The sequence below is a fragment of the Puma concolor genome, chromosome A2 (genome assembly GCF_028749965.1).
Source record: "Puma concolor isolate L17-30 chromosome A2, mPumCon1.1.hap2, whole genome shotgun sequence".
In the NCBI taxonomy this organism is placed as follows: Eukaryota; Metazoa; Chordata; class Mammalia; order Carnivora; family Felidae; genus Puma; species Puma concolor.
In genome coordinates this window covers 59,141,479-59,156,851 of record NC_141668.1, presented here as the reverse complement: position 1 = coordinate 59,156,851, position 15,373 = coordinate 59,141,479, and the positions used below count along the sequence as shown (strand labels likewise).

Below are 15,373 nucleotides of genomic sequence, written 5' to 3'. Positions count from 1 at the left end.
ATTAGCTCTTTCTGCTTTCTCTCTCCAAATCCCTTTACTTTCTAGAATTGTACATATTTTAATATTTTTAAGAAATAATTGTTTATATCTTTAGTGTTACTTTCCTCTTGCTTTCCTTAGGTATAGTTTACTCTCTTCTTAAAAAATTATTTGCATATTTGTATTGAATATTTAGTTAATTTATTTTTATTTATTTGCAAAGGGCCTTTCAAGGTACATTTTAGGCTTTCTAACTTAACTGTAACTGGAGCATTCCATTTGTAGGACCTCTCTGCTGCTGGATTAGTACAGGTATGTTACCTGCGTGAGGATCCTTTGGAAATATTTAGCTTGAAAAATTGACACTGGGACTTAATCTAAAATCTGTATCAGGATTATACTGACAATGTCTAGTGTCCTAAAGTGGCATTTTGGCCAGGCGTGGTGGCACGCACCTCTAGTCCCAGTTACTCGAGATGCTGAGGTAGAAGGGTTATTTCAGCCCAGAAGTTCTGGACTGTAGTGTGCTACGCTGATCGGGTGTTCACATTAAGTTCAGCATCAAGATGGTAACCTTCCGGGAGTGCGGGACTACCAGCTTGCCTAAGGAGGGGTGAACCAGCCCAGGTCAGAAATGGAGCAGGTCTGAGGTGGCATTTTGTTCTCTAATTTTCAAAGCAGTACTAGTTATCCAAAAAAATTTGGAATACATATAGAGAAACACACTTTATAACTGTATAACTACTGTATAACAAATTACTCCAAAATTTCATAATTTAAGACAATCATAGCCTTAAAATATTTATTTTCTCACAGTTTCTGAGAGTCAAAAATCTGGGAGTGGCTTATCTGGGCTTTTCTGGCTCAGTGTTTTAGGAAGTTGCAGTCAAGCTGTTGGTGAGTGCTGTTGTCATCTGAAGGCTTGAACAAAGCTGGAGGATCCATTTCCAAGATGGTTCACTCACATGGCTATTGGTTACAGTCCTCAGTTCCTCTCTGGCTGTTGGCAGAAGGTCTCAGTTCCTTGCCATGTAGACCTCTCCACAGAGCTGATTGCTTTCCCCAGAGTGAGTGATCCCAGAGAGTAAGATAGAAGTTCTAATATCTTTTATGAACTATCCTTAGAAGTGACATAAGGTCCCTTCTCCTTGATCCCACCTTACCAACCTTGATACAGTGTGGGAGTTGACAGCACAAGGAAGTGAATGCCAGAGGTGGGGGTCATTGAGTTTAGTCAACACACATATCTCAGGTTATAAAAATTGTCTTCAGCCTACCATCCACACATAGTGGATCTTCCAGTGTTTTATATTTTTCCCCTCCCAATGCAGATATGACCTTGAGCATTTGCAAAAACAAATTAGAATATATGTTGTTTTTAACCTTTTCTCACATAATGGCACATCACAAACAATTGTCATGTTATGAAATAGTGTTCTAAAATAGGATTTTTATTTGCTTGGTTGACATCCATTCTGTGAGCATGCCATAATTTATTTCTACCAATCTACTAATATTGTTTTTAATTAGGTCATTTTGGGTATTTGACTAATGTAAATTGTTTATTAATTTTTTTGCCTCTAATATTGTACCATAAATTCCTAAAGATGTCATTGCTGGGATGAGGCATATAAACATTTGAAGGCTTTATACATATACTGCCAAAATATTCTCTGGAAATTTGTATTAAAGTTATGCTCCTCTTGACATAATAAAAAAAAAAGTCTGGCTTCTTTTATGCTTATCAATACTATGTAGTATATTTGAAAAATAAAAGGGCCTTATAGGGAACATGGTATCTAACTGTAGTTTTAATTATTACTTTTGGACTACTAATAAGGTAGGAGAATTACTCTGACAGCCTTATCTCTGAATCTGCATATTCTTTTTCTTGATGTTTAAGAGTATATCTTTCTTGTAATTACTTTTAAAGGTGCAAGTAATTCTCATTAAAAAAATATTATGGTTTTCTTTGAAAATGTATTTTATTGGACTTTTCCTTCAGGGCTACACAGTGGGACTGTTCTGCAGTGAGCTTGAAAATGTTGGGAAATAATTAAATTACTGAAGCACTTTCAAGGTACTGATCACTTAGTTTGATGGCTACTAACGTATCGCTTGCTTATATTTTATTGTTTGAACATTTGCTAGAATAATCGGTTAAAAGTAAGAAAAGATACTTTTTTTTTTACTTTTGTTGTCAGCCATCTGCCAAAATTTGGTGAGTGTTAAGGAACATTTGTCCAGGGATAAAAGCATAATTGAGAGTTGTCTAGTCTTAAAAAAAAAAAAAAAAAAAAAAAAGAAAAAAAAGAAAAGAAAAGAAAGAAAGAAAGAAAAAGGAAAGGCACTTTCAGCATTCTCATGGCTGTTTTTACTTGAAAAGTCTTCCTGCCCAGCACTTTCGGATCACTGGTGTTCACAGTGACGTACCAAAAAATTAACCTCCTGGACAGTTTTCTGGATCTCAAAAAATTTTCCTTTTGATAATAATTGATTTTAAACTTCAAATGTCATTAAGAGGCTGAGACAGTAAGCTGCGGTGGAACATGAGCACACGTTGTCTGACGAGGCAGAAGCAGAGTATAGCAGGGAGACCTTGGGAGTCTGAAGGGCTTTTTGACAGGCAAATCTGTTCCTTACTTGCTTTGTGATGTTGGCCCTTTTAATTTCCATTTTCTCACCTGTATAAAATAAAAGAAGCAAAAAGCCTCCTTTCCTGCATTGTTTTCAAAATTATATGCTATACACATAATGCCTGGCATGCATGGTACATGGATGAAGCAACAAGAATAACTACAGAAATGTATAATCTTCTTGGAAAGTGATATTTTCACAAGACCTAAACAAAATGGAAAATTCAGGGATTTTCAGGTGAATATTAAATTTATGCCATAATTTTGATCAAGAATGTATGTGATGTTGTATGTGGATCTTGAGAAATTTAACAGAAGACCATGGGGAAAGAGAAGGGGAAAAAATAGTTACAAACAGGGAGGGAGGGAGGCAAACCACAAGAGACTCTTAAATACAGAGAACAAACTGAGGGTGGATAAGGGGGGGCGGGAGTGGGAAATGGGTGATGGGCATTGAGGAGGGCACTTGTTGGGGTGAGCACTGGGTGTTGTATGTAAGCCAATTTGACAATAAATTATATTTTTTAAAGAAAGAATGTATGTGATGGATGGGGGAGGGAGGAGGCATGGGCAAATACTTGTTTTTTTGCACCAGTGAAAAAATTTGCTGTTATTATACTTATAAAAGTTTTCTAAAGGATTCAAAATAGAATAATATTAGCCATGACTTTCTATTCCAAAGTGACCGTGCCAGGCAAAACAAGTCATAGACAAATCATATGAACATAAAAAGGAAATGAATAGATGTGATAGATTCTCTGGAACTGGCTCTAAATGTATAATACATACACATTCATGATTTTGTTGGGGGAGGGTTAGATCTTGAAGTGGATTTGAAGAGTGGTTTGGCTTGCACAAGACTAAGGGAGAGGCAGTGTTCTAAATCTGGGGATGGTATGAACACCCGCACAGACTGGCATCCACCTGGTATTTTGCTGGGAGTAAACTGACATAACCTTGCCTCAAGAATCTGTATTTGAGATTCAGTATGAATAGGGAAAGTGTAATCAGAATACAGAGAACCTTGATTATCAGGCAGAAGAAATTAAGCAGATACTAGATCATCACTTGAAGCTCCTGGAGCAGGAGAGAAGTCATGATTCTCAGGTTTGAGAGTCTTTAATCTAGAAGTGATGCAGTGCCCCTGTCACAATCCAGATATGAAGATGCATGCTGAAAGTCAATTTGATAACCCAGCAATGAGGTGTTCAGAGTCCAAACACTGCATCTATCACTTCTCTCTTGCTCAAGAACTTCTAGTGGTGTGTTCTTGTTCCTTTATGAATTTATTGTTATAAAAAAAAGGGAAATTAAAATGTGAGGTGGTTAGGGGCGCCTGGGTGGCTCAGTTATTTAAACATCTGACTTTGGCTCAGGTCATGATCAGCTTGGTTCATGAGTTTGAGCTCCATGTGGGGCTCTGTGCTGACAGCTCGCAGCCTAGAGCCTGCTTCAGATTGTCTGTCTCCCTCTCTGCCCTTGCCCTGCTCACTCTCTCTCTCTCTCTCTCTCCCTCTCTCTCAGAAATAAATAACCATTAAAAAAAATTTTTTTAATGTGAGGTGGTTGGTTAATGGTTATTTACCTTTGTGTGGCTTTCCTTTGTTGTTCCTGTTGTTGTTGTTTTTATCTTAGCACCTTATTTTTCAAGTAGGCCAAGAAAATGCATGCGTTTAAAATCATGTAACTGTAATTATACAATTACATTTACTCTATTGTTTCACATTTTTTTTTCTTTTCTGGGCTGCCCACTATTAGTTATCCTGGCTTCTGAGCATATTTTGAGCCCCCTTTTTTTGTATTTTGCATTAATATTAGCCTCAGCATCCCATTTAATATTCACACATCCTTGTAAAGCAGGTGATGTTTTCCCATTTTACAGATATGTACACTAAACTTTCTCAAAATTAGACATCTGTTGGTGAGTGTTGGTGTAGAATGCTCTGCTGTATAACATGATGCTTCCTAAGAGAATCTGGGGGATGCACAATTTTTGGCAGGAGGAATGAGTTCTAAACTAAGAACAGTAATGTTCATTTTTTTATGCCATAGAGAGATAGATAGGGAAGTTAGTCTCTCTTGCAGGAATCCAGTTTAATTCTTTCTCAGGGGTATAATATCCAGTCATATGGCTGTTCCTCTGCTTCCTGAGGAAGTGAAATTGTTCACTAAATTGGGTGGTGGCCTTCCATATTTAAATATAGTTAGAGCTTGCTTTAGTAAAACTGTTCAAAACCACGGAAAATGTAAAATATTTGCTCTCCAGAAGATTCTAATACTCTTCAATGATGAAAAAGAATATCTTGTTTCTACTATACTAATTATGAATTTTCCGTATAACTCTAGCTTCTGAAAGAAACGAATTTGTTTACCATTAATGAGAAGAAATTACTTTTTCTCCTCCTAAAAATTATGATGCATAGCACAAGTTTTATAAGCTGTAGGGAAGTTTTTAGTTTCTAAAGTGTAAAAAACATTTTGAAAGTCAAATTAAATTGGACACCTTCTTATTATTAAAATTTCTTTAAATGCTCTGCCTGCTATGGGTTATAATTCTTGGTTTCAAGTACTAATGGAGATGTTACTTGCAAGTTAAACTCTGAGAAACATGCTTGTGAATTCTATTGTAAGTATCTCTTTTAATTGCAGTTCTTTTAAAGAGGAAGTTAACACTTAAGTATATATTAATTCTTGACAAGGACCTTATTGAACCTAAGCAAAAAATGTTTTAAAAAGTCAGGTAGCTGTTAGAATTATGTGAGAATCTGAAACTAGCAGAGTAATTATTAGGAGTTTCTTAATCTCTTATTTTTTCCAAAATGGAAAGGTCTCTTTTTTACCTTATGAAAGGAATTCTCAAATGTAAGAAAGTATCCAAACTATACTTAACAGTATAAATTAAAAAGTGAAAGCTTCTTATAATCTTATCCCACTGAAATGACCACTGATTACAGTTTAAAATATATTCTTCCAGAACTTTTCTTTGCAATTATAAACCTATATTGCCACTACATATGTTTGAAATAGGACTGATTCATACTGCATATGCTATTTTTTAAAAAATTTTTAAAATGTTTATTTATTTTTGAGAAAGAGACAGAGACAGAGAGAGTGTGTGAGTGGGGAGGGGCAGAGAGAGAAGGAGACAGAATCTGAAGTGGGCTCCAGGCTCTGAGCTGTCAGACAGCACAGAGCACCCCCCCTGGGGTTCGAACTCACAAACCACAAGACTGTGAACTGGGCTGAAGTCAGGTGTTTAACTGACTGAGCCACCCATGTGCCTTGCATATGCTATTCTTTAATTTGTCTTTTCTTACTGAATATTGACCTATTGATCTATTTCTGCATTAGTAATTACCGATTTACCTCGTGGGTTGTTAACTTGTTTGTTTTGCTATTTTAATACCAGTGTGAAAAATATGTTTTGTTTTTTTTTGTACTTCTCTATTTCCTTAGGCTATGTTCATACAGTAGAACTGTTAGGGAAAGGTAATGCATCTTTAAATTTCCATATACCTTCATAAACTGCTCCCCAAAAGGTTTTACCAATTTATTATCTCATCAATATTGCATGAGAAAGTTATTTGACCTTACTCTTTTACAGTACTGTGAATAATCAATTTTTGCTAATCAGAAAAGAAAAAAAATATTTCTTTGATTATTAGTGAGGTTGAAAGAAATGTCCTATGTTTGTGGGGCCTTTGTATTTCTCTTGGGGAGCAGTTTGCTTGTGATATTTGCCACATTTTTCTTAAGGTGCTTATTTTTCAAATGAATTAAGAGCTTATTAATATATCCTCAATACATATTGTAAATCATTACATACTTTGAATTTTGCCTTTACTGCGATATTTGTTGCACAAAACCTTAAAAATTTGATATACTCACATATGTCATTCTTTTTCCTTATGTTTTCTGGCTTTTGTTTCTATGCTAAGCATAAAAACCACAAGTAAAGTTTGTTAGACACCTAAACACTTTATGAGCATGCTGTCATTCAATCCTCATAACAACCCAATGAATAAGATACTATTAATCCTTTTTTTATAGATGGTGAATAAACAACTTATCCAAGGTCTATAGTTTTAAATGATAGCACCACAATTCAATATAGGCAGATACCTCCCAAACCCCAAGATTTCTGATGCAAACAAATAACAAAACCTCCTTTATCATTTCTACTTTTTGTTTTTTAAATAAATTTTTATATATAATAAATCCCGTGGAATTCTTCATTTTAACAGTGTGAGGAGCAATAGAACTGTTTAATTTTAAATGTATATACACATGTGTCTGTTTGTAGACTTTTTTATTATCACCTGTAATTTCTCTATTAGTATCATACTGTTTAAATTACTCTACTTTATTTTTTCTCTTTAAAACTCCCCTTAGCTCTTCTTACATACTTTTTCTTCGAGAGTCAATATGTTAAATTAGGTTTATAAAATCTCTCTTCAAAATAGTTTGCAATTGCCCTATTAACATCTTTACAGTATTAATCATCCTATCAGGAAAATAGTACATCTTTTAATTAGCCTTTTTAGTTGTTGTACAGTTAACTTCATTTAGGTCTCAGACATTTTTATTTAGGTACATCCCTAGGTTAAATCTTGATTGTGTTGGTTATTCAAATTTATAACTGCATGCCATTTTGGCAGTGGTATATGCTACTTGTCATTGATATTTACCATGTTGATTTCCATTTTATGATTATTATGTTAGTTCATATCCTCTTTTTGTATACCATTGTCAGAAGAGAAGGAATGGTTTCAGTTTGTTGGTGGCCAAAGATTCTTTTTAATGAACTATTACTATCTGAAAATCCAGTTTCATTCATACGCTCATAGGTATTATTTGATATGGATTCTGGAAAACCATTTAAAATTATATTTGAGGGGTGCCTGGGTGGCTCAGCCGGGTAAACGTCCGACTTCGGCTCAGGTCAGGAACTCACGGTCCATGGGTTTGAGTCCTGTGCCCGGCTCTGTGCTTACAGCTCAGAGCCTGGGGCCTGCTTCAGATTCTGTGTCTTCCTCTCTCTCTGCCCCTCCCCCACTCACGCTCTGTGGCTGTCTCTCAAAAATGAATAAAAAACATTAAAAAAAAATTTTAAATTATATTTGAAACCATAACGATTTTAGAAAACAAAGTTTTTCAAAACTGAACTGAGAGTCATGTAGCACCATTGAAATAGGCAGAATTTCACATTTAAATTGTCAGCACAAATCGTTCTGTCCAAACAAGTTTGATTTTTTTCCTCAGTTGTCGATCCTTTTGCCATACATGTAGGTTATGGGAAGAGTTTGGTATTCCCTCGAGATTGAGGGCCACAGGAACATCACACACACACATCACATGCAGAAACTCTTTTCTATTCCTTACATTGCTGCTGTGTCTTAGATAACCAAGGGAAAGGAGGCCTTAGTTTACATTTTCTTTACAAAGTGTGGCCAAGGATTATAGAAGAAGAAGTGAATGGAGAATGTTTTAGAAATTGAATTTCTAAAAGAAATATGAGGCTATGTAAGTATAATATAAAGTAATTATTATAGCGAAAGAAGGCCAGAAGGAGTCAGAAAAGGGAGAAAGGATCATGAAGAGGGGATGAAATGGGAAAAGATTGAGGGTATTGAGACACTTTCCCCCCAAAAGGCTTGAAAGGAAGTTGGAGAATATGGGGGATTGAAAAGGAAGGAAGGGGCATGACAGCATGAAAACCATGCAACAAAATAAAGACAAGGAACATTTAGTAAAGCTGACAGATCCTTGCAGATATAGTTGGCTTAAAAAACAAAAAACAAAAAGCCCCACCAGTCTTTTCCTTTAAACTGTTCAGTATCTAAATAAAGAAGTTGTTGATTTCTCTTTAGCAGGCTATTTTAGTAGTGCATTTTGGAGATTTCTTCATGGAACATTAGGATATTTTACTACCTGACTGAAAGTGAATAAACAGAACTGGAGGATTTCTGCTTTGCACATTTCTGAAGCTTTATTATATCCTTATATAGGTAAAGAGAGAAGTTATACACAGAGTATGCCAAAATGACCACATGCTTCACACTTGCACTACCTCTTTTTATGAAGCTAAATTTGGAGTTTTCAAAACCTCCTGTTTAAAAATACATGCCAAAGACTTCTGCTTATTGCACATTTTGTTCCTGTCCTGTACAACTTAGATCTTCCTTTACAATTCTTTTTGGAATGTTTTCCCTTTTGTCACAAATACAAAAGGATATTGACATATAATCCTTCATTATGTTTTATGCAGTAGCATCCTAATTCTCAAAGTTTGAGAACATATATATTTTTTCCTTCAAGTCTAGAGACAAATCTTACAAGAACGTTTAATTATGTATTCATGCATATACATGGACTTTTAAATATAATTGAATGAATAAAAATGAAGTTGCCACAAATTAGTTTATGCAGGCAGTCTTCACTTAAAATAACAGATACTTTACAAGAAGAAACATTCTCGACAGATTATAATTCTATTATGTGATTTATATTTTTCTGATAAGTTTCATTAAAAAAATATAGATTTGTTTTATCAAAGGGAAAACTTGTCCCTTGATTTTAAATATGAAATCATATTCAGCAATGTATCAGTCCTTTTAAAATAATATATTTAAACATAAAATAATAATATTATAAAGTTTATTAGCAAACACATTTAGAATATTAATAGATGTCTTATGCTCAATAAAAATGTTAAAATTAAAGACGAGAGTTTTAGAAACTCTCAAAATATAATTATTAATCTACCCTAATTTGACTCATAATATAATTCTTTACCCATTAATCTACTTTCCAAAATACCAACATGCCTCTTTTTTACTGTTTTACATGCCTCTGTTTGAACTGTTTTTTAAATGTGTGATTTTTCTGCAGTGAACTAATGGATAAAAATGATCTGCAAATTAGTGAATTCCTAATGTGCTAGCTCATATGTTTCCAATTTAGGATTTATTTCAATAGAGTGCTAGTAATAAAATTTTTAAAAGTGTATTTTAAAAAGATTGATGTCAAGAGTCTAAAATTCATTAGATAGAAAACATGTTAGATGGAATTTGAAAGTAAGAAATATTGTAAGAGTAGCTACAACTTAACTGGAGGTAATAGTTGTGCCTGAATAGTGGATAAGATGGCAGGATGACATCTAAGTAGTTACTTGTTTATTTAATAAACAACAATTTCAGAGCACCTGCTCTTGGCGAGGCGCTTGCTAGGTTACAAGGACTGTAACGGTAAACCAGACATCTCTTCCCCATCTTTCAGAGCTTCTAGACTTACCAAAAACAGTACATAGGTATTATGATTTGGCGGATTGAGTGTTCCCAAGAGAAATCACTCCTTGTTCCTATATGATTTCTGAGCAAAGTGAGAAATAAAAGAGTACGGTGGATGGGAAACAAAATTAACATGTTTATACTGATACAGATAGTATTAGACTAACTAGCTTGTATCAAGGGCCAAGTGGGCTTTCTGATACTAAACCCCTTCTCATACTATGAGAAATACACTCATAATGTTCTGGGAGGGCTGGGCAACTACATGCTCCTCTGAAGAGAAGCATCTGGCCCCTGTGACATTAATAGCATTGAGAAGCAAAGCACATGCTCTCTCTGGGCAGAATGGTTCTTTTTTCCCAGGAGAAAGACACTGTGCTTCCCTTTTAAAATTCACCATGGCATAGTCACTCCTTTTGGGGAAGACTAAGAGTGTCACACTAGTAGGTAGTGTTCCTCCCACGTGAGAGAAACTTCAAAATTGGGAAAGAGCATTCCCCCTCTGAATAATAATAGTGTGTGGTAAGCTAGGGTTTATGAGAAAGGAAGTATGGAATGCTATGGGATCATAAGCTAGTTTTGGGCGTCAGTGGTAGTGAGGTTTAAGCTGCAGGAGTCGGGTGTAGGACTGGGGAAAGATTTTGGGGTCAGGATGACAGACTTGTATTGATAACGTCTATAGAATTAAGAGCGATTTGGCATGGTCAGTCACAGCCTAGACTATGAGACCAAGAGTGGAGAGCAATGCTGCAGGTATGTGAGCTGCGAGCAAATCTCAGAGAATGTTGTGAACCAAATTCAGGTGAATGAAGGGCAGTTGGACACATTGTGAAAGTTTTAAGCAGAGCAATAACGCAATCAGATTTGTGTATCATGAATATCATTCTGGTTGTAATTTGGAAGGAAGCGAAACTGGACAGAAGGAGAGACCTGTTAGGGAAGGAGGTTTAAGGTTGGGAATGCATAGATTAGTCTAATTTTGTGCCTTTTGCCCTTGGAGGGCAAGATATTCAAGTAAAGATATTTAGAAGGTTACTTGAGTGCATACATGTAAAGCTGTGATGAATACCTTATATTTGAAATATTGATCAATAAATTTGTGTTAAGCTGGGACAGCTGCAAATTTAGACTTCTTACCTTCTGATAGAAACTTTTTAATACTCTTAAATATTTTCTTTAGTTTTCTGGTGAATCTAATCATTTCAATGACTTAAAAGTTTTTTGAAAGAACATGTAAAAATTCACTGTTTACTATAAGATACTGTTGATATCTTACAGGTGTTCTGGTATATGGGAGAACACAGGAAAATTTATTTTTGAGAAGACACATTTTCACTGAAAGTGAACATGCTACAAATACGTAGTCATACCGAAATGCATTCATAACCAGTTTTTCTTAGATGCTGTCAACATACAACTATGTAAAGGCTGCACTATTTCAAAAGATAATAATTTGTATCAACTTTGTTCGTAGGCACAAATAAAGAGCCTGGGACTGTATCTGATAAACTTCTAAATCTGTGTGAGAAAGTTCTTTGCAAAGATAATCTTGTACTACCCAGCCGAAGGTCCCTCAGCATCAACTAACAATGCAGCCTGCTGCCTGCTGTCATTTTTCTTTTATTAGAAATATTATCATATTATTACTTTTACAACTTTTGTGTAATGTTATAATAGCTTCCCAAGAATTTTTCCTAATATTTCGAGAACTTTTGTTTGCATTCTTGATATGAAACAGTGTGACCTGTTAGTGCTTACTGGATGAATTCTATGCTTTGAATGTCTCTTTTTCTGAGCCACTGTGCTAATACATTTTATTCACTTTCTCTTGTGATATAATAATTATATTTAAGTCTCATAGCAATCTTCTTTAGTCTATATGTGCTCAAAAGATTTATTTGCATTTCTATCCAGAATAAATCAAAATAAATTTTGCTAGAAGTGGCACCATGTGAATTGAATCTCTTTATCTTGTAGTTCCTAATCACCATGCTTTATCTGGTAGAAATGTTAATGTTTGGTGGAAAAGGAATTGCAAACACCTTTACACCCACCTTTAGTCACATATACTTTCATAGAATAAAGGTGGCTGCTTAATACTCAAAGATTTCACTGTTTCTATTCTGATTTTGTGATTTATATTGTTTCCGAGTGATTTTTACAAAGAACAATTATCTTCATAAGTACTTTCATTGTAATTTATGGACAAATTCATTGTTAAATAAAACAGATGAACTTATGAATATGAAGCTTAAAATTGCATTCTTGTGATAGGTGTAAAACTGCTTTGATTAAAAACCATCTGGTAACATCACATCCCCTAAAATACAGTTTCACCCATACAACAATCCTGATGTTCTCTGTCACAGCTATAAAGGAAACCCGTGACATTAGAAGGAAATACTTCTAGAGAAAAAAAGGCAAATTATATTTCCTTCCCTCCAGCGAGGTTGTCTAGAAAGCTCAAGCACGCTGTGGGGTGGGACCAAGAAGTGAGAAGTTCTGGTTCAAAAAAGGAGCTGCAGTCTGATGACCTCTTCCTTCTTAATGCACCTTCTTTTTTGACCCTCTGTGTCTCTTTAGTTCTGGGATAGATATGAAAATGCATGTGCCCTCCAGCTCTTATCTTTATGCTTTTTCTAGAAGGAAGGCTGGAACTATCACTAAGACTTTGAGTTCAGGAGGAGAATGTAGTCTGAGAAAATCAGGCTGAATAGGATCAAGTTTGTTGCCTACTAAACTAGTCCTGTTGTAAGTCCATGAGTTAGTAAAATGGAATTAATGCTAACTAACTGCATCTAGTTGTGTGAGCCTGTCATTCTTGAGAAGAACTCTGGGGAGAGCCAAAAGTCAGTATGACCCATGCAGAGGAGGACCCAAGTTTTGTGGGTTGTGGATCTTAAAAGTTTCGGGGTCCTTTTTAAGAAAAGGGATACAAAATTACAAATAACAAAATGAGTGAAAAGCGTTGAAAGGTGACTGTGCAAGTAAAGAGCCCTGAGCTTAATTAAGCTTCATTAATTCACAGTAAATCCATCTTTAGCTTCATGCATAGACCTGCACCTATTAAATCACATTCTGAATTGATAATAAAACTAAATATTTTTTCAATAAGTTTGAATGTTACGTCCTTGAATCCGTCCCTGGTCCTTTCCTTTATCATTTCACCATGTCACGTGTATGTGGTGAAGTGGTGATGCCATTGCACGTACTGCCCCCTAGATTCTAAACCTCAGGCACACAGGTCTCTGTGCTTGGAAGACTGTGGTGGTTTAAACTGGAATGGAGGGATGCTGGGATCATGGGTAACATTGAGCACCTTCCAGCAGCAGTTCTGGTGCTGGACTTAATGTGCTATTACGGCAGAAGCAGTTTTCATCAGTCATATGAACAGCAGCTTCCAAGTTTCGTTTTACCTGATGTGTTGTATATGGGAAAGATGGCTTTCAACTATACACAAAAATTCATAAAGAACAGGCTAAGAGTCCATCCCTGGTAGGAAGCAGTAATTAGAACAGATCTGAAGGCATAGTAAAATACAAAATGCCACCTGAGGATATTTTACTTCTCTATGAACACATTAAAAATGTATTTCCTGAGACAATAAGATCAAGGGAAAATAATGGAAGGCACAATTCAGAGATAACAATTTTTAATTTGATGAAGTTATACTTGGGTGATTGATTTTAAATCAGAAGTCTATTTACAGATTTTACAGCTAAGACATCTTACTATATCTAAAAAACATCACAGTAAATACATTATTTCTGTTGACAAGTGTCTTGAGCTTAACATATGAAAGGAGAAATAATGACTTTTTTCTCCCCCCCCCCCCCCCCACATAAAATGATTCTATTGCTTATGTTTAGTATTTATAAGACATAAGTTTGGGAGTTTGCTGGGGGGGGGTGTCTTCATATATCCATGTGATTTATTTTTAATACTCAGAAAAATATAGAATCAGTTCCACAAATGCTGTACTTAAATTGCCAAAGGAGAAATACCCTCAAACAAGAACTTTAGGGGTTGATAGCTGTGTGAAAGATGTCAAGATGGGCTATGTAATTTTCAGTGCCCAGTCGGTGTACAATGACAATATGAGACCCCTTGTTAAAAAAGTTGAGAATTTCAAGACAGCAACAGCAGAGCATGAAACCAAATGTGGGGCTCTTCCAGTCTTGGGGTGCTGTACAGCTGCATGGGTTGCATGCCCATGAAGCTTATCCTGCAAGATGTCTTTGCATGGTTTATGAAAACTTCCATTAAAGACCTTATTCATTATGTTGCCTGGTAAATTATACAGAAAGACTTAGGCAATAAATTCCTCTTTGATCATAGCACCAGAATAGTGTTTATCACTCTCAATGACCTAATAGGTTTTTTGAGCTACCACAGTTAAGTGTTATGCCCAAAAGGGGTTCTGCAGTCTGGGTTTTCGTTATTTATTTCTTCTTTATTATTTGACATTAGTTTTGTAAGCATTGTTAATGAGTTTTGGTCTTTTGTGTTTTAAGCCATCTCAAATTTTCTCTTGAACATAAGTAAAGACCGTAAATAAACAAAACTCTTAGAAGTGGTTTTAAAAGTTGAATCAAAAGAGCTATAGTCATCAACATTTTTACTGTGTGCAGTAATAGCTCCATTGATGAAATCAGTGCCTTCCAACAACATAGTTATTTGTTATACACCTCATAACCTCAAGCAGAAATAATCTGGGAAGCAGAAGGAAGCATTCCAGATAAGAAAGAGTGCAGGACAGAAATTTTAAATAGCATTAAAAATATCTTAGTCTTGAGCAAAAGCTTCAGCAGTTAAGGTTAAAGGAGATGAAGGCTGAGGCTTGGTTTATACTCTGTAAAGGAAAATCCATTGGGAACAAGCGAAGAGGGATGGGATCTGCTGGCAGACGGCCCTTTGCTGGGGTGATGTAGGCTCACTTCAGATGTAACATATACTCTTCTATTCTCCAGTTTCCGACCTCCTTAGCCAGGGTCCCAGAAGAGCAAGGAGCCATTGTGACTGATGGAGATGTGCTCTGTGCCTCCCTCCCCAAGTCACCCCACAAGAATTAAAGTGGGTTGTGCTTCAAGTAGGGCTGCTATGTTCAGTTGTGTAAGGTTTTTCACTGCACTGATGCATTGGGTAATAGGCAAATGGCATCTGAATTTCTCCCTACTTTAACTGTATCCCCTACAAGCTGTGCCCCTCTCCCCATATAAGCTAGTGTTTAGGACCACTTAAGAATCAGCCAAAAGTAGGCTTAGTAGACAGTCTAAGTATTCAGGCATCCTTCAGAATGAGAAAATGCCTTTCCTTATTAGGAATAAAGAATTTTTTCCAATTAAAGACCTTTAAAAATCAGTGTTAATTTCAGTGTGAATGTGTACTGGTTAAAATGGGATGATAAGAGTAGTGATTCTTCAGTTTTCGATAGGTACGTGGTAGGTTAGGACCCTGAGCCTCTGTGTA

At 35.7% G+C, this 15,373-nt stretch overlaps 1 protein-coding gene and 1 non-coding gene across 14 annotated transcripts in view; both read left to right on the top strand.

Annotated features, from left to right (window-relative positions):
• Nucleotides 1–15,373, top strand: part of HDAC9 (histone deacetylase 9) — a 708,604-nt gene that overhangs the window by 122,117 nt on the left and 571,114 nt on the right. The window lies entirely within an intron of this gene.
• LOC147583222 (signal recognition particle RNA) lies at nt 414–710 on the top strand. The gene has a single exon (XR_015248647.1).